General features: G+C 51.3%; 1 long non-coding RNA gene across 2 annotated transcripts; it reads right to left on the reverse strand.

Annotated features, from left to right (window-relative positions):
- Positions 1–12,793: 12,793 nt before the first annotated feature.
- LOC144702057 (uncharacterized) lies at positions 12,794–17,983 on the reverse strand. 2 transcript variants are annotated; one of them, XR_013581172.1, is made up of 2 exons: positions 14,022–17,983; positions 12,794–13,698 (listed from the first exon to the last, which is right to left on the reverse strand). It is a non-coding gene; the product is annotated as an uncharacterized LOC144702057 (long non-coding RNA). The 2 variants fall into 2 exon arrangements; XR_013581173.1 differs by having other exon boundaries at positions 12,794–13,745.
- Between the last annotated feature and the right edge of the window lie 417 nt (positions 17,984–18,400).

An 18,400-nucleotide genomic window follows, 5' to 3' on the forward strand; every position in this document is an offset into this window, starting at 1 on the left:
CTATGGTCAGCGGCTTAGGGTTGACTTCGATAGAGCACCCCACGCCGTACGACGTTTCATGGATTGACGCTTCATCACTACCTGTGAAGCGTCATTGCCGCGTCCCCCTGAAGGTGAACACCTATGCCGAGGACGTACTCTGTGATGTACTACCCATGAAGGTGGGTAGCATCATCCTCGGTCGACCATGGTTATATGATCACGACGTCACCTTAGCAGGGCGCGTGAACACCTGCTCCTTTATGCACCAGGGGCGACGAGTTACGTGGCACCCGTACACCACAAAGCCGGCCAGCAAGCCGGCCGCGACCCTACCAGTAGGGTTAGTGATAGTCCGAAGACCCTTATTCACTCGCGACCTTGGCCGCGAGGGTGACGATACGCCTTTGTGTCTGGCCGTCACCCTTGACGTCCCTGCTGACAGTGCAGTGATCCCTCGCACCCCAGAGGTTGAGGCTCTCCTATCGGAGTTCGGAGATGTCTTCCCGGAAGAGCTACCAAGCGGATTACCCCCGATGAGGAACATACAGCATGCCATCGACTTGGTGCCCGGCGCGTCACTTCCGAACCTACCGCATTACCGCATGGAGCCGCCGAAGTACGAGGAGTTGCTACGGCAAGTGAGGGAGCTTTTGGAGAAGGGCCTCATTCAGGAGAGCATGAGCCCCTGCGCAGTACCCGCTCTCCTAGCGCCGAAGAAGGATGGCACGTGGCGCATGTGTTGCGATAGCCGTGCCATCAACAAGATAACGGTCAAGTACCGTTTTCCCATTCCGCGTGTGCAGGATCTATTCGACATGATGGCAGGATCCACTATCTTCTCCAAGATAGACTTGAGGAGTGGATACCATCAGGTACAGATCCGTCCTGGCGACGAATGGAAGACCGCCTTTAAGATAAAGGACGGTTTATATGAGTGGAGGGTTATGCCTTTCGGCCTCTCCAACGCACCCAGTACCTTCCAACGTCTCATGAACGAGGTACTGCGCGCCTTCATAGGGAAGTTCGTGGTCGCTCACTTCGACGCACATCCTCGCCTACAGCAGATCTAGAGACGAGCATGCGGACCACCTTCGCAGGTCTGCACCATCCTACGGCAGGAGCAGCTCTATGCCCACCCCAAGAAGTGTAGCTTCCTACGTCCGAGGTTGCCTTCTTAGGGTTCATCGTGTCCGCCCAGGCGTTGCCGCCGACCGAGAAGGTCCGCCATCACGCCGTGGCGACCCGGCAAGCATGCACGATGTTAGGAGTTTCATAGGACTGGCGACTTTCTATAGATTTATCTCATACGGAACTTCAGTTCCGCTACGCCTCATCACCGATCGCTCAAGGAGGAGTCGTCACCGACACCGGCAGCAGAGAGAGCTTTCCAGCAGATAAAGCTCCTGATGACACAGCGCCGGTACTACGGCTTCCCGACTTCGGGAAAGTGTTCGAGGTTACATGCGATGCCTCGGTATCGCATCGGAGGCGCCCTCAGCCAGGAGGGCCACCGTCGAAGTTCTTCAGCGAGAAGCTGAATGATGCAAAGCTTCGATACTCCACGCATTTACAAGGAGTTCTACGCGTCATCCAAGCCTTACGGCATTGGAGACACTACCTCCTATCATCGGAGTTCGTGCTCTTCTCGGATCACGAGGCGCCAAGTACCTGCACTCGCAGCAGAAATCGAGCGATCGGCACGCCAGGTGGGTCGAGTACCTACAGGACTACACCTTCGCCATCAAGCAGAAGAAGGGCAAGGACAACGTCAGAGCCGACGCCTCAGCCGAGAACTCACGTGCTCAACGCCATGAAGGTGACAGTCTTGGGGTTCGAGACCATCCGAGATGGGTACGATAACTGCCCTGATTTCGCCCCATCAACGCGGAAGTCCGAGGACCATCCAGGATTACAAGGACTATGTCCTTATCGACGGATACCTGTTCTTTAAGAACAGATTATGCGCATTCCCGCACATCACTACGCGACTTCCTCACTTGGGAATGTCATGCCGAGGCCTTAGCGGTCATTTTGGCCGCGACAAGACGATCGCCGCCATGGAAGGCCAATTCTACCGCCTTCCTAAAGCGCGATGTTGGCAACATAGTTGCCTAGTGCCGTGTATGTGCCTTGGCCAAGCAGGTCAAGAAGAGCGCGGACTTTATACCCCATTGCCGACGCCGAGGCGCCCCCGGGACGACGTGAGCATGGACTTCATCTTGGGACTGCCTCGCATCATGAGGCACCACGACTCCATCATGGTAGTCGTGATAGGTTTTCAAGATGGCCCACTTCGCCGTGCCCTCGCGCGAAGACGCTCGACGCCGTGAAGGTCGCCCAGATCTTCTTCCGAGATCGTGGCGCCCATGGCCTGCCATCCTCGATCGTGTCCGATCGTGACGTGCGCTTCACGAGTTACTTCGAGGACCTGTGGAGCCTCTTGGGCACGGCTCAAGTTCTCGATCGCCTACCATCCGCAGACCGACGGTCAGACGGAAGTGGTCAATCGTAGCTTGGGCAACCTACTACGCTCCTCGAGGCTAACACCTCGCGCCTTGGGATCTTGTCATACCACGCGCTGAGTTCGCATACAACTCCTCGTGAACAGAACCACCGGTTGAGCCCTTTGAGATCGCCACGGCCAGGCACCCCGTCGACCCTCAGACCTAGCTCCCATAGATCCTCATGTTAGGGTTTCCGAGGACGCACTTGCATTTGCCCAGCATGTCTCTGCATTACATCATCGCATTCATGATAGGATCACGCAACAAAATGCAATGTACAAGCAAGCCGACTTGCATCGCCGACCAGAGCATTTGACGTGGGAGACCTAGTGATGGTCAGACTCAGGCCGAGAGATACTCTCGGACGGCAACGAAGTTGCATGCTCGCAGCGCCGGCCCGTTCCGGATCCTCCGTAGAGTGGGCGACAACGCGTATGTCGTCGAAATTCCTCCTACGTGGGGAATAGGCTCTACATTCAATGTGGCGGACCTAGCTCAGTACCGGGCCCCTTCTTCCTCCCCACCCCCAGCCTCTCTAGACCCCTTCAGCGTGAGTGAGTTTACCGACACCACTCCCCCGATTGTTTCACCCGATAGGCACGAGGCAATCGATTGGGTACTGCAGGAGGTAATTGACCATGCAGGTGGGGAAGCATCGAGGAGATTCCTAGTACGTTGGGCGGGCCACACCAGCTCGAACGACACGTGGATTGCAGAACAAGAGCTCTGACGCCTCCGTCCCGACCTCCTTCCACCGTCACCGATCCTCCACCCTGACTCGCCGGAGTCGAGTCCTTCCCACCCCGGGAGGGTTGATGGCGCATCGCCACCGATCGTCATCGAGCCAGCAACAGAGGAGCAGCAGGACGTCACCGACCCAGCACACGAGGAGCCGTCACTACCCAGCTCGCCACCGAGACGGATCCAGCCACCACGAGGAGCCGCCGCAGCAACACGGGATCCCAGATTCCGTTATACGGCATGACGCGGACGCCGACCACCGGAGCACACCGACACCTTCGGTTACTTTATTCTATAGCTTTTCGCTTTTATCGTGTTGTCGTGTAGCGGGGAAGGACCCATATGAGGAACTCTTCCCCTTTTATGTTGGGCCTGACAAGCCTGTTTTCATTATTTCCTTTCCTTTTTGTTTTGTTTTGTTGTTTTTGGACTTAAGGAAGGGCCCATCTTCACCCATATATAAGGGGAAGAGGTGGGCGCTTCCCCTCACCTTGACCTAAATTTCAAGAATTACAATTTGAGAAGGAAGGGTCAGGTCGTGGAGAAGAAGAGAAGAAGAGGAAGAAGAGAAGAAAGAAGAAGAGGAAGAAAGAAGGAGGAGGAGGAGAGAGGGAAGGAAGAAGGAGAGGGAGAACAGGGAGGAGGTGAGTTGCACCAGCCCCGCTCCCGCCACCACGAGCCGCCAGCCGCGCGCTCCTGCTTCCGAGCGTAGCCGCTCCGCCGCTGAGCCACCGCGCGCCGCCGCCGCCGCTCCGGCCGCTGCGAACCGCCGCTGCGCCGTGCCGCAGCGCCGCCTGCGCGAGCCGTCGCGCCCGCGCAGCGCCACCACGCCGAACCGGACCCCGCGCGAACCACCGCGCGAGCCTCGATCCTATCGCCGCTCCTGCCGCCGCGGCAGTCGCCCGCCGCCGCTCGCCGGGCCGCGACCGTCGCGCCGCACAGCGCCGCCCGCGCGAACCTGATCTCGCGAGCGCCGCGAGCCGCCGCTTCTGCTGCCACTCCGGCAGCTGCACGCTGCCGCGAGCCGCCGCTCCGGCCGCTACGAACCGCCATCGCGTGCGCCGCAGCGCCGCGGCGCTGCGTTGCCGCCGCGCGCGCCGCCACACCCGTCTCCACCGTCGACGCTCCGCGCATGCTGTCGCTGCTTCCGCGACCTGCCCGAGCTAGGCTGCACCGAGCCCATCTGCCCCGCCCGCCGTTGAGCCAGCCGTCGGGCCGCCGGGAGCCGGCACTGACCTCGCCTGCGCCGAGCCAGCCCGCACCGGACCCCGCTGATCCGGTCGTGATCCTGCACCGAGCAAGTCGCACCGACCGCCGTGATCCTGCACGACTGGTGCGCTGCCGAGCCGGATCTCCTCGAGCCAACGAGTCAGGCCACCCTGGGCGAACGGCACCAAAGCCCCGTCGCCAGCGCGACGAAGGTAGCTTCTCCACTTGATCCTCGGTTCCTTATTTCTTACAGTACTCTTTCGTATTGCCTCCACCGCGCTCGGGTTAGATAGGTGAGTGAGACAGATTGAGAGAACGACGAAACAAAGACGAGCGTCTTACCTGTCCGGTACGAGTCGGGACGCCCCGACGCGTGTGAGCATTCCAGTGGGAGTTACCCCATTCGACGCGGCGCGCGCCTCGACCCACCTGACGACTTGGAGGGCTGGTTCAACCCAGCTTGGCGACCCCGTCCCCGCTCCGGGTTGGCTCTCATAGCTTGTCGGCGCATTGCACGTACCATAGTAGGACCATCATCCTCGTTATCGTCATTCAGACATTTCTGTTCTCCGCATATCCATCGGTTGACGTCGTGGACGTGAACCGATTAGTTAGTGATACGACACCGAGTTCCTACCCTCGGTGACGGTCGGTTGCCGTTGAGACGACGTCCGGCATCAGGGTGGGGCAGAGAGTTGCCAGAGCGATCACGGTGGCTCGACAGGCAGAGTAGCACTCGAGCCCTTCGTAAAGGTCGATCGAAGACTCGTAGAGAAAGTCCTGCGCTCGGGGCAACGACCTCTTCAAGGCAGTAGGGAATGGCACCCTAGCGCAATGTTCATCGAGACATCGCGGGTCTACGATGATCGGCGGGCACAGGGTGCGGGGAGGAGTCTGGTGATGGCGCTAGTGAGGTGGAAGCGCGGGGCAACGGCGAGCCCGATGGCGATGACCAGCGCCAACAAATGCAGCCGCCCCAGTAGTTGCAGCTGCTCCGGTGGCTACGGCGACGCCTGACGTCTACGGTTAGCTGAGGCGATTGCGACCGCTTCAGCGAATATGGTAGCTCCAGTGGCTGTGACAGCGCCCACTATTGGAGGCGGCGCCTGCTGTTGGTAGCACCGCCCTCTAGCGGCGTAGGCACTGCTTCGGGTGGCGCTCGCAGCTGAGGGTGGCACCCGCGGCTGGGGGCGTCCTCGCTGGTCGTGGTGGCGCCCACGTGGGTGCTGGCACCCACCTCTAGTGGCGTAGGCGCTACTTCAGGCGGCGCACGCCTCTGGTGGCGTCGGCGTCTCTTATGGCGGCGCCCGCGGGTCTGGGGTGGCCTGATGGCGGACGCGAGGCGGGGCGCTTGTGGTGGTAGCCGCCTGATGGGGGACCATCGCGCCTTGTTTTTTGTTGTTTGTTTTGTTGGTTTAATTCCTGTTTTATGTTTTGCCTTTTCACCTTCCTTAACTGGCCTGGACCCTCACTATAAAGAGAAGGGAACCCCTTGTATTAGGAGGGGGAAGAAGAAAGACTCAAAAATGTGATTTTTACCTTTTTTCTGATTGTTGGTGTTGTTTTTAGTTTTTGAGTTATTTACGAGAATGCCACTCCGATGTTAGGAGAGAGAAAGAGGGAACCCTAAAGTTCGCCAGAAACCGCCGCCGTCATCGCCGGAAACCGCCACTGTCGCTGGAAAACGCCACCCTTGCCGGAGCTCCGTCGCCAGCTCCTCAGGCCCCTCAGCGCCGCCAGCGACCCCGCCGGGCCACCAGCAGCCGCCTAGGGCCGCTAGTAGCCGCCTAGGGCCGCCAGCGGCCGCCTAGGGCCACCATCGGCCGCCCAGGACCGCCGGCAGCAGCCTGCGGCAGCCAGCGACCGCCCACGGCCGCCAGCGGCCGCCTAGGACCGCCGGCAGCGGCCTGCGGCAGCCAGCGACCGCCCACAGCCGCCAGCAACCGCCAGCAGCCGCCAGCGACCACCCACGGCCGCCAGCAACCGCCAGCAGCCGCCAGCGACCACCCACGGCCACTAGTGACTCGCGCTTGTGCGGCCCGCGACCTCGGGAGCGCGAGGAGGGGGTCGGCGGGGGCACGGGGCGCGAGAGGGCGGTAGCACTCGCGACTGGCGCTGGGGGGCACGGTGGAACGAGAGGAGGGTGACAGGCGACAGCGGAGGTCTGGTCGCGGCGGTGGAGGGCAGACGGGCGGACGGTGGAGGCGGTGGAGGGGGGGGGGGAAGGTGCAGACGTCAGGGCGGACAGCGAGAGAAGGGAGGTGCGTGGGCAATGGAGCAAGAAACGAAGGGAAAGAGCGTGGGCGGGCGGCAAAGCAAGAATGATGGGGATGGAGGGGAAACAGGCGGCAAGGGAAGGGCCGATGGGGGTGAGCGAGCGGGGCAAAGGTGATGGGGAAAATGTGGTGCAAGCGGAGGTGTGATGATGGAGGAGTAGTATCAAGAAGGGGTTTCTTGGATTGTAACAACCCAAGAACCCCTCAAGATGATGGAACTCAGTGGTACCTTGGATGGCTTTGGTGGGATCCCAAGCGATCCCGTGGAACGCGATGTCGACGGCGGGCCGGCAGCTTTCAGACGCCCTCGGAGTGATCTCAACAAAGATCTCTTAGGCTCCCAGATGTGACGACTTCTTGGATCTTGAAATCTTTCGTCCGGAGTGATCTCGTCGGACGATTGGGCACGTTCCCACAGAGTGATCTCGACGTGGGAAACGAGGGCTCTACGCCACGGAGTGGTCTCGACGTGGTTGAGACTAGCCAAGTCTCCTACACTACTTCCTACGGTGGGGGAGACACAAGCTTGAAAAATTCTTCAACAAATGACTCTAAAAAGTTCCTTGGGCATGCCATCCCCTTATATAGTGAGGATGGGTGCCAAGTGAACGTGGGGAGAGGACGAACCATTGCGAGACGTTGTTCGGCCTCTCCTTACAAATTTGAAATACAAATAAAAATAAGAAAGGAAAGACAAAGGATGGGGCCCAACATTGGCCCAATCCATACAATCCAGGAATACAACAAATAGAAAACAAACGTAAGTGAAATGACCATACTTATGCGGAGTACTTGAACCCCGGGTGGCGAGCGTCGACGCGAGCTGCTCGGCGCGGTGGATGACGTCCCGTCGTGTCGTCTCCAAGATTGTCCTCCATCACAAGGTTTCATTGCAATTACTTAGTATTTTAAGTGGTTGTTATGAGAAAATAGAGGAGAGAGACAGCGAAAAGGACATATACAAAAATATTTTTAGGCCGGCATCCTTTTGCATGTGCACATTTAAAAAGGGACTTTTTTGCAAATTTCCAGGGAATTCTCTCTCCCTTGTAATGCATACACAGAGCACATACTGTTGATGACGTGACGCCTTGGGATTGGGAGGCACCAGTCCAAGTGAACATACACGTGCAAAGCGCCTTGTGTGATGTTTATTTCTTTCTAGTTTTCTCTTTATTCTGATTTCAAGAAAGGGTATATGGCGCAACGAGAATGAACCTGCCATTTTAAGTTTAAAATTCATCATCCAATGAGGAATCGACAGGTCATTGCGTGTTTCAAAGGAAAATAATTAAATAAATGGATTTAAATCCAATCATTGAAATTGGTTTAAATTCATTTATAAATAACTTTTGATCCTGAAGTCCAATTGAGATGTTTCTTTTATGGACTTGCTCGTCTTGATCCCCACTTTCTATCAAAATGTCGGATCATTCAGATTAAGTCTACATTAATGTATAAAAACTAATTACTAATTAGTTGTAAAATTGTAATTTTTACCATTTAACATAAGTATAAAAGCCAAATTTTGAGAGGAGGGGGTCATTAGGGATGGTGCTCCCTCACAGCTGCAAAACAAAGAGGAGCTCCAGCTTGGATCCACTTGTTTGGTACTTTTCCTTATTTGTATTTGAATTTTTTTGGTGTATTTTGGATGTTGTTAGTTGAATCTCTTAATCGTTCTTCTTAATTTCTGTCTGAACTTCTAAATCGCTAGGCCTGAGCGGCATGTAGAAGCCCTGACTAGGATTGAGAGGAAAAATTGAGAGATTTACCTAGCTATTCCAAGTGCATTTCAAGAAAACTATAAAAAAACATAAAAAGGGGTTAACATTCTAGGAGATTGAGTTTCCCATCCCATTACATAATCAACCAAAACAAATATAAATTTCCTTCTTAATCTCTCTAACTGAGTTCTTTGACCCTTTCAATTGGATCAATTAATTCAATTTAGAGCCCCTTATTTCTTCTATTCCTCTCATCTATTCTAACCCCCCTTCTAAATTTCTCCTTTAATTAGGGTAATTTGATATCTGTTGAAGATAAAAGTAATCCAAATTAGGTTCAAGTTATTCAAGAAGAACATTAATTGGATTCCTAACTAGCTTCCTTGGACCATACTCGTACTTACCACTAGACATCTTAAGTAGAGTTTTTATAAATTTTATTGTATTAGGTAAAATTGACAAAGACAAGGGTTTAAAATTGCATAAAATTTACCCCTATTTTTGGCTTATCAAGTGGCCTGGTTGCTGAGGAAGCAACGATAAGGAAATTCAATCGATTTTTTTTTTTATAAATTGAGTGCTTTTAAATCGTTCAAAATCTTTTGATTTAATTCTCTACAAAGTGCTCGTTTTTAATTTGATATATCTTCTTGAATTACACCTTTGTTCCAATTTTGGATTTAAATTTAAATGCTTAGAAAGTGCTACATATTGAGCTAAAATACTATTTCACTGCATTGTATTTTCTAATAGACAAATATTTCTAAGCATATGAAGCAACCATGTCTTACAATTATGGGCATAATTCTCATTACCATGAGTTGCATGAAAACTATCAAGATCATGATTTCTACAATGAATGTGTACAATCTGATTACCGTCATGATTAAAGAGACTCTTTGAATCATGACGAACATTTACACTATGACATCAATCCTCATATATATGAATATGACCATTGCAATGAGACCTTTCCCAATTTTCATGAGCATTCGTATTATCCTGAATCTAGTGAGGCTACAATCCCTAAATTTTCTCTTCATAATAACCATGATCATGGCTTCCACACTCATGCCATGGCCCCTTTGGAATATTCACACTATGAGTGGGGGCAATCACCATCTTTAGGTCTTTCCTCTACAATTTCATTGCAAAAGGCATCATCTTCATTTTCTAACCAGCACCATGTGTTTGTTAATGAGCTTGAAATGATTCAACATAAAATTTCTCAACTTGATGACTCCAAAGAGAGTGACTAGTTTATGATGAATTATTTTCTTGAATATGAGGATATTTTGAAACATGAAAATATTTCTAAAATGATTTTACTGCATAATATGATTAGAGGATTTCTTACTAAAACAAATGATTTTTATGAAAGGGGCGAATACTTCGTAAGGATCTTACTTATGCAGAATGATGTTTTTAAATTTTTGAAGGATTTATTAGCAAAAAGTGGTCCCCTTGAAGAAGATTATTTTCTTAGAAAAGATGAAAACAATTAAGATGGATATTGCTGAAATGTTTAATTTACATTTTTGTGAAAACAAAGTACATAAGTATGTGGAATCACAATCAGAATTATTGTACTGCTTCTTAGTTAATGTTTCAGGATGATATGGGAGAAAAGGTGGAAAGAGATGAGGTAGGTCACTTTGAAAACACCTATCCTCATATTGAAGAGTATCAACCTCCTATTCCATTTCTAGAAGCACTGCGTACTGGAATTGTATGTAAACCCATATACAATAGGAATGGCGAAGAGATGAATGAATTTTCAAGACATGATTCTTTTCGAAAATTGTGCATGGATAATTTTAGGGAGTCACGGATCTCAATGGAAGAAGTGGAATAAACAATCTCTGATGTTTACATGTTGTTTCTCTTGGACAGAAATCATGTGAAGGGAAATAGTAATGTGAAGGCTTCAATGAGGATGATATTGATGAAAATAGAAATGAAAAACAAAATTTTGCAGTAGGGCCTAGGGAATTATTTAAAGTTCAACCTAGGACAAGGATGAAAAAAAATTGTAATGAAGTTGAGGTTGAACTTTTCTTATGCAAAATTCTTTTTACATATTGGCATGACCATTTCTTTGAATGGAAATGGCAACTTTTTAGCAGGATTTTCCCTACGTTTGATCTCTTTAATGTTTTATTTTTGTGGGCCAAAATTACAAGGAAATCCACTTTCAAATAACGATATGTACACATGGGCATTGAGTTTCGTATACAAGACGCTTTGAATTTACCTCTATGATTGATATAATCTTTAGTTTGATTTATTTTCCTTTTCTTAACGAGAACTGGGATCCTGTTCCAGTTCTTCTTTATGTCTTTTTTTCTATTTCTTTAGCTGTCATATCAAGTAGGTGGAGCCCACATGAAGGAGGAATCAAGGGATGCAACGTTACCATAAGGAGGAGCAAGTTTGAAGATTTGTCCACAACCTGATCTTTTAGGACCCAAGTTCGCAACTTGATTTCTCCCTTAAAGTTATATCTTTAAAGACTTCAAATATTTTGTTCATGTGCGACCTCTATCAATCTTGTTGTTCTGTTTTTATTTTTTTATCAGGATGTTGACCAAGTTGGAGCAATCATGATGTACAACGCAGTCACAACTCATTCAAGACTTTATATCTATCATCTCAACGGCGAGCCACACATCCATCCCACTATTTGCCATTGTCTCCCTCAATTTACCTTTCGGTTATTTTTTTAGTAATGCATTGAAGTCCATGCATGTTCTAGTGGGGGGGGGGGGGAAGTTAGTTCATTTTAATTGGCAAACTGTGATTTATGCATTTAATTTTGAGAAATATTACATGAATTGAATCTGCTTATAAAAATAATTAACATGTATACACAGATATTAAAATTTTCATACGGTTGTTTGGGATCATGGGTAGAGAAGTTAAGCTCCTAGAGTGGATCAAGAGCATGTTTGAGGTGGAACATATGTGATTTTGAGCAATGTGGGTTCAATTTCAAATCAGGGACAGTGTCTAGTGGGTGATTTGATGATGGAAAGTCTAAGAGTAGAATCTCTATGCTCCAAAGGTAGAGTGATGAGTGAAATGAGGTCCCCCGTTCCATTAGCTCAAAGTAACTTATCCCACTTATGTATTTTGTCTCACCATTAACCTACTCTTATTTTATAACAGGAGTGAGTCATTCTCTAAGTCCTATGCATAGAATACATCATCTTCACCTACCTCATTGTTCCACACACTTCACATCCTATCCATCATAAACTTGGTTCCACCGCCCCATTTTTTCCTACACATTTTACATTCTACCGAGGATTTACCTATTTCCCAAGTATGTTTATCTTCCTTACCATGGTATCACTCCAATATCGTCTCTTCGCCTCTTTTGCTGTCCATTATTCGCTCTGCATTATCAAACTTATAGAACCAACCAAAAGAAATCAAAATTTTCTTCTCAATATCTCTAATTGAATTCTTTGATCCTTTCAATGGGATCAATTAATTCAACTTAGAGCCCCTTATTTCTTATACTCCTCTTATCTCTTCTACATCCCTCTCTAACCTCCTCGTCTAATTAGGTTGATTTGATCTTCATTGAAGATTTAATTAACACTAATTAGGGTTGAATTATCAAAAAAATCATCAAATTGAATTCCATACTAGCTTTCCTTGGACGGTACCTTTAGTTATCTCTATACATCTTAAGTTAAGGTTTTATAAATTTTATTGTATAAGCTAAAATTGACAACGACAAGGGATATAGTAAAATTCACCCCTATTTTTGTCTTATCAGTTTGTCCTACCAATGAACAAGACACTTCCGCATCGTTCCACCCTCGTTGAAACTGATCCCATCATCCAATATGTCCTTGATATTTTCATTCCAGTCGAAGGTAATGCGTGAGGGGTGGACAAGGCAAACACGCTGAATGGAAAAGGCCATGGGTAGGGAGGGGTCATTAGATGAGAGAGGTGGGGCCTTGTAAACAACCAAATCTAAAATATTGAAAGTGGAGTGATGTAACACGGTAACGCCGGGATCGACGGCTCGTGTTACGTTACAGCAATGCGGGATGCGTGTCAATTAGGATGATGTATGCACGCTGAAAATTCCCAAGAGTAAGTAAGGTCGGTCCGAAAGAGGGGCGATGACCCAATAGGCCCTCGGGTGACGACTAGATTTGGATCGACTCCAAATGACCCGTAGGATCGCACGCTCGAGCACGACGTGAGAGGCGCTTGACCGCCCACAAGAGTTCCCCGTCGACGCCGTAGTCTGACCTCTATCTCAAGGAAACCTATCACTCAACGAAGGGGCCAGCTATCCTAACGTAACTCGTGACGACAACAGACGGCGAGGAAACCGATAGGGAACGACAGCACTGGAGGGAGCAATAATACTGTACATAAATGGGGAAGACCGAGTGAGAACCTGGTGGGCATTGGTCGCCTGATGGTTGAACAACGCTGGACCGGTAAGGCGGGGCGGGATCAGCAGCTGCACTGGTCGTTCGTAACGGGGCACAGGGATTAGTGGAGGCAGTCGAGGGCGGAGGCAGTTGGTCGGATGCTGGGGCGCATGCTGGAACCCGAGGAGTTGCCAACCACCCTATCCCAGGACAGAACAACAATGCTGATCAGTGGCAAGAAGTCACCAAGTGGGAGAAGCTGAGCAGTGCAGAGCGTTGGAAGACTCCGCGAAATGACGCCCCGCGACCACTGCGGTATCGCGAGCAAGGGGCCGCGCGGGCGCTAGGACTGGCGCGCGAGGTGGAGAAGACGGACAGCGGGGCCGGAAAACGGCTGATTCTCGGTGGAGGACCAATCGATGGTGGTGAGCACCGGCGATGACGACGGGTCCAGGCGTTCGGGACGCAAGGGGTCGAGATGAACGCCGCTATGGGCATCACGAGCGGTGACTTACAGATCGGTAACGCGGGCCCCGGCTGATAGGGATGCCGCCCGCTTCTGCACGAAGGGCAGCTGGGCACGCGCGATCCCAGACGGTCGTTGCGCGTCGAGAATAAGACCCGATGAAGAGTGGGCGACCGTTGGGCGTCGGATCCGGTAGGTGGAGGGCCGCTGCAGAAGTTGGCACCGGCGGTGGTCCGATGGCAAACAGCCGAGGCGATAGAGTGCGGATGTCGCTGCAACGGGACGACCAGGCTCGACGACCGTGAAGATCCCGCTCCTGGTGATGAACTTCGTCCAGCAAGCTACACCGCAACCAGAGACCGCAGGAGGAGCTGGAAGGTCCCTGGGGAGCTGAACAGACGGACGGGAGGTAGAGGATGACTACCTGCTAATTTTAACTTTACGAAGGAAAACTGAGAACATTGCAAAATAGTGGTTTTTGTTTCAAAAGACTCTCTAACCTACTCTTGGGGCATGCCTTCCCCTTATATAGGGGGGGGGGGGGGGGGGGGGGAAGGGCCAAAAGGGGAGGAGGGGTCCGTCGCATGACGTGGCCCTCCTCGTTACACATAATGACGAGACGGGACGTCAAAGAGAGAGGACGAGGCCTAACACATGGCCGGGTCCAAACGTTTATCACAACAAGCAAAACAGGAAAATAATAAAAGACTTACGACGAGTATTTAAAGTCGGGGTCGCGGGCGTCGGCACGAGCGGCTCGGAGAGGTCGAGCGCGTCCCGTGGTGGTGTCGTCGCGATGGTCCCCCATCATGGAGTTATCGCCCATGTAAAGGATATGCCAAGGATCAAGGCATTTTCCCTTACTTGTTTGAGATTCGGGAGTGGCACGGCAATCGAGCATGAAGCTTAGTAGTCTGCATAGGAGATCTCTCCGGCCTTACCCTTACCATCACCATATCACCTCATTAAATTCTCGAAAGCGATGGTGTAATCTGGCTTCCGTTTGTATGATGCATTGTTACTCGTGATGCGATGATGAATATCCTCATGTGGACTTCTAAGATGTTTTGCAACTGATTCACAATCATCTAAGACTCTAGCATGCAACGACATGGCAATCAAATCTGTGGGTTTACGCAGGGAACGACCATGTATAATTTCAAAGGAACTCATGCTGGTGGTTCGATTGAAAGATGCCATGTAGGCAAACTCGGTGTGCAGAATGATATTATCCCAAGATTTTAGTTTATCCTGTACTAAAGAACGTAAAAGATTGCCTAGACTCCTATTAATAACCCAAAATGTGAAATCATATAGTCTCAAGTGTAAAGTGGGTGGCCTTGATGTGCAGCAACCTTTGGTAAATTTTCCCAGATTATTTTGGCCCGCCCGCCAAGCTGCAACTTCGCATACTTTATGCACGAGTCGTCGTCCACTTAAAGTATGACTCCATAGAGGATAGCCAATCAGTGAAGTCAGTCGGATTCCTCGAACCCTATTAAGACTGAACCTCCATTTATGCATTTTTCTGAATTTGGGTGGATGCTCTTCACGTCTCACGTCCTGGGTATCCTCTCTTCACACGTGTCGGTCACACCGGTGATAGCTGGGGTGGGTTTTGGGCAGCAAATGTGTCTGGCGCAAGCTCGGCGGCCGAAGAGGGAGTCATCGGAGTGGAGAGCTGTGTCAAGGCAGGGACTATCAAAGAGGCTATCTCCGGGATGGGTAATTGAGTTGCGTGGGTAATGGGAGAGTGTACTCTGTGTCCGGTCACGATGGTCGGATCATATAATGGATTTTCCGTCGTTGGGGGTGGGCCGCTTGACGGTCCTGGGGTCAATTCTTGCCCATAAGTAGGCGTAGGCGGAGCAAAGGGCAAAACCGGTTCAGGACTGCTGGAGATAGGAACTGGATGCATGTATTCGGATGTCATAATAGTCTGAAGTGGGGACGCATAAGGGGTCCCGTGGGAATGGGCCGCAACGGTGCACGACAGAGCATAGGGGTGTGGTGGCACATGGGTATATACAGCCCCGTGCGGGCTAGGTACCAGATAGGGACTAGGCGAGAGATATGGTCCCATTGTAGTATGCATGGCGCATAAGGTGGGTAGGCCTACGAGTATGGGTAGCTATGGGGATAAGCCTGCGGCGGTGGATAAGTTGGCGGTAGTGGATAAGCCGGCGGTGGATAAGCCGGCGGGCGTGGTGGAGTGGTGACTGAGGGGACCACCTCCGACGGGACTAGGGACGGTGTCAATGCGGCTCTTGTAGCTGCAGTGATATGTTCTTAGAGAGCCTGCTATGGCCATGTCGTCCGTCAAGGAGGCACCTTCCGGTCTTATCCCTGCAGTCGTGGCTATATCGGCTGGTATCGCATCTGCTGTGGTATCGTCTGTTGGTGAGAGGGGCATCGAGGCCCACTCAGGTGCAATTGCTCGCCCTGCACAGGTGCCTTACCGTCACATCGAGGAGGGCTTAGCTCATTGCATTATGGCGTGTGGCGGGGTGCGGAGGGCGGATCCTAGGAGATCGGCCTCGCCCCCCGGGTAAAGTGTGTCCACCAGGATGTGGTGCGCCACTCTCAAGCATTGCCGGAGGTGGGTCCGGACACATTTAAGGGGCGTTGAGGTCATCACCAGGGTGTGGTGAGTTAATAGTCCCCTAGACTGGTGTAAGGGGCGTTGAGGTCATCACCGTCTCCTCGGGCGGTGCCCCGCGATTGAGGTCATGTTCGAACCACGGCACTTCCCTACAACTAGGTCCAGGTGGGATCCTATATGCGATGTACAAAGTGGAATGCAAAAAAACAATAATGAAAATGTGCTGTGAACTTCAAGATATTGTATGATATGAATGCAATAAATAAATGTATCGTGGGATGCGTAAGTAGGAAGTTATGTAACATGCCTATGATACTAAATTGATGCAGAACTACCGGCTGGGATCGTCAGCCGTTCCGAACCAACAAGGGCTCGTAATCTACAATGGAATGCAGTGCGTGGATGCGGAGTTAATAAAATAATAGCGAGACAGTTTAAGCGCTAAGTCACCGTCAAGGATGCAGGCTGCCATCCGAGCGACGACCTGGGATGGCTAAATCTCGAATGATCCGGGGTTCAGTGGGCAGAAGGTACGCGGTCCTCTCTACACCGTACCAAACAGACCTATATACTGTCCACGATGTGCACTCACTACCCTAGCCCCGGCGGTGGAGATACGCTCGAGAGGTACTGAAAGTGGTAAATGAAACTCAAAGGGCGATCGTGAGCGTACCTGTAGGGTGGAAGCCTGATCGAAGTTGACGAGTGGCGGCATAGGATCCGTTGGCCGAAGAGCTGAATTAGGACAATGAACGACACGGGGTCCAACCCGGAGATGGGAGGTCGTCCAAGCGAATCGCCCTTGGTGTTGTCGGCAGGAACTTTGCCCGACACATGACCCGATCGTTGTGGCCAATGCAGTCGGCGGTCACCAATGCTCCAATTTTGGCGACGGGCAGCACGAAGATCAGGGCGTGGCAAAGGCACCCGGCGGTGGCACCTGACCAAGGAGGCGATCCGCGATGATGATCGTCGATCGGCCTACCACCGCCAATGTTAAGTCGGTGGCTGGTCTCCTCGCCGGGACACCGGCGGTGGGCGGAGAGGCCCAGAGGGCCTTCCGCCAAATGGCTGGTGAGCGGGATCTTCCGCGGTCGTAGCTAGCCGGTTGGTCTCACATCCCATGTGGAGGCCGTCCGTGGGGAAGCAGACCCGACCCTCGGTCGCCCTTTGCGGGATTGAGGGGTTGGAAGAGAGCTCGGCTCAATCTTCCTGCCTCCTCCGTTGAACTCAAGGAGAAACAAGAGGTGTGGCACTCAACCTAGGGGCTAAGTATGCCATCGTCCTCGGTGGGGGAAGGGAAGGGAGTCGGCCGAAGGACCTAGAGTCGGAGGACTGGATTGTCCAAGCACTGGTCGGCCAGGGAGTGAATTTCGACAAGCGGGTGGCGTTTGAGTAAAAACTCTTCAGCGTGGGCTCACCGTTGGCACACTCCTTCATACATCCCTTGAGGGGGCCGTCCTTGGTGAGAGAACTCGATCCAAGAGTGGCCTCCACGGGATCTAGGGGCTGGAAGAGAGCTAGGATCGGTCTTCCGGCGGCCTCTAGTGAATTCGAGACGGGAGCGAGGAGGGAAGGTGGGAAAGCAAGCTCAACTCAGATCTGCCTTCCATATGATGATTACTGTAGCACTCATGTTCTTCCTGGTCGTAGAGGAGACGAGGAGGCCGGAGGGGGAAGAATAGAGGGGCGAAAGTAGGGGTAGGGCAAAATTGGTGACCAGAGGGAAGAATTGAACGGTGGAGATCAAAGTGGGAAACGTCGAGAAGAGTTCGGTTTTGGGGTGGAGGGAAGACTGGAGTAGAGTGGAGAAGAGAATTGGGGGAGAAAGAGAAGAGTGTTGGAAAGGAGATTGCAAGCGCGGAGTTGAGAAGAGATTGGTGGGGGGAACGAAGAGAGAAGATCAGGGAAGGCTGAAGGGGAAGAATTCGGAAAGAGATGAGAAGAGAGGAGCCGGGAGCAAAGAGCAAAGAGATGAGGGGAGGCCTTCACTCTTCCTGGCCCTTTTTTTTCCATTTTTTTTTCATAAGCGCTCCCGCTCACTTGCGCCTTTGCGCCCGCTCATAAACGCTCGTAAACTTTGCTCCTGAGGCGCGTAGCGATTGATTTCTGTAAGTAAATCAGAAGTAAGGTTTCAAAGAAAAGAATGCTGTCGGGTTGGACGAGCCAATAACTCGAACGCGTTCCGTCAGTTTTTTGAGCAAGAATCATACGCTCCATCGCGTCTGAATCTTAATATTCACCGCTTCCGCGCCTTCACCATGATACGGACTCCAAGTTCTTATGGCAGAGCACGAGGAGTTTCCATCAATATGATGATGGGAATGGAAACCAGAAGCACGACTGAACCGAGAGAATACTTGGATATCTGTAACAGTAACGTAAACATGATTTGGTAGTATTGGTGAACCAGATGGCCGCGGCAAGGGAATCTGTGACGGAGGACTTGTAGTATCTCTATAGAGTCGGTAAAAGCAAAAGACCCCTCAG

This window comes from Wolffia australiana, chromosome 4 (genome assembly GCF_029677425.1).
Source record: "Wolffia australiana isolate 7733 chromosome 4, ASM2967742v1".
In the NCBI taxonomy this organism is placed as follows: domain Eukaryota; kingdom Viridiplantae; phylum Streptophyta; class Magnoliopsida; order Alismatales; family Araceae; genus Wolffia; species Wolffia australiana.